The sequence below is a fragment of the Octodon degus genome, unplaced genomic scaffold, assembly GCF_000260255.1.
Source record: "Octodon degus isolate 3935 unplaced genomic scaffold, OctDeg1.0 scaffold00082, whole genome shotgun sequence".
Classification (NCBI taxonomy): Eukaryota; Metazoa; Chordata; class Mammalia; order Rodentia; family Octodontidae; genus Octodon; species Octodon degus.
The window spans coordinates 5,823,293-5,824,670 of NW_004524658.1; positions in this window are offsets into that span (position 1 = coordinate 5,823,293).

The window sequence follows — 1,378 nt, forward strand, 5'->3', positions numbered from 1 at the left end:
AGAGAGAGAGAGAGAGAGAGAGAGAGAGAGAGAGAAAGAGAGAGAGAGTTCTCTTTCAGAATTTATTTACTTTTCAGGTTCTTACACCAGGGAGCCAATATGATGTCTACACATATGGTCTGATTTATTTCACTTATGAATATAGTTTCCAGTTGCATCAATTCACCTATAGCACTACTTTTAAAACTAAGTAATTTTATTTTAAATTTGAAGATAATACTTTTAAAACTGATCAGAAGTTTGGCCTGGAGCCATTTCTAAAACTCAACTCATAGAGATCTTTGTCTCATTTTACATTCAATACGAAACACTCACCTTTTCCATTTCCAATGCAATACATGTCAATTTATAGCTCGGGAGAACATGAAAACAGACACATAGTTCTTCCTTTGTGTTTTTTATACTTACAAACAATTTACACACAGTGTGCCCATGCACATATATACATGGACTTTTCTTCTTGCATTTTAAATGTTCATAATCTAAAGAATTTTATCTCTTACAGAGATTAAGAGCTATCTTTTCTTTGTATCTAGGATTTACTGAGGGGAGAGAGATAATATTTAAAGCGCAAGCACTGAAAGACCTGACTGCTGAAAGGTAAACTTATAAACAAAAAAATGTTCATATGGTGCTTTGAATGGAAATGGTTTCTATATTTTGAGTCCCTTGGGATAGTCAAATTTCTTGGTCTTCCAAAACCTGGCAAAGCGCGTCTCACAAATGAACCTAAGCAGTTGAACATCTAGTGCAGCATTTATCAGTGTCCAGACAGAACTTCTCAAGAGAATAAAATGAGACTTTTCTTACCAGAATTGGAGAAATTTCTGCCTTACCTTTGCCAAACACATGCTAACTCTCCCCATCTCGAGTATCTCTCCAGCCTAGTTTTTACCAAATTTTCTGACAAGCAGATTCTGGTTTGATTTTGAAGCCTTGTGTGTGTCTTTGTTTTGCTTTGATTTTGTCTGTTCCAGTGCAAATGAGGGCAGTCAATGCTCTTATGATTTCCCCTCAAAAGACAAAATCCACATGAGAAAAATAGACTAAGGAAAGCATGAACTAGAGCTAAAATTTGCTCTTGACTTAATGTTAGCAGTTTTAATGTTAGTAGTTACAAGTGAGGATGAAGATATCTTGAGGTTTTAGGCAACTGAAGTCTAAAGTAGTTTATGATGCTTTTTTGCTCCTAGCACCTTGCATTTGGTTTTATCTCATTGAGTATTTTTCACATAAAATAAATTAATAATATCCAAGTACTGAACATCAGCATACAATAGCTTTCAAGGGGGGCCCGGGAGATGGCTCAGTAGAATAAGTATTTCAAGGGCCTGAGTTCAATCCCTGGTTCTGCCAATAAATAAATAAATAAATAAAT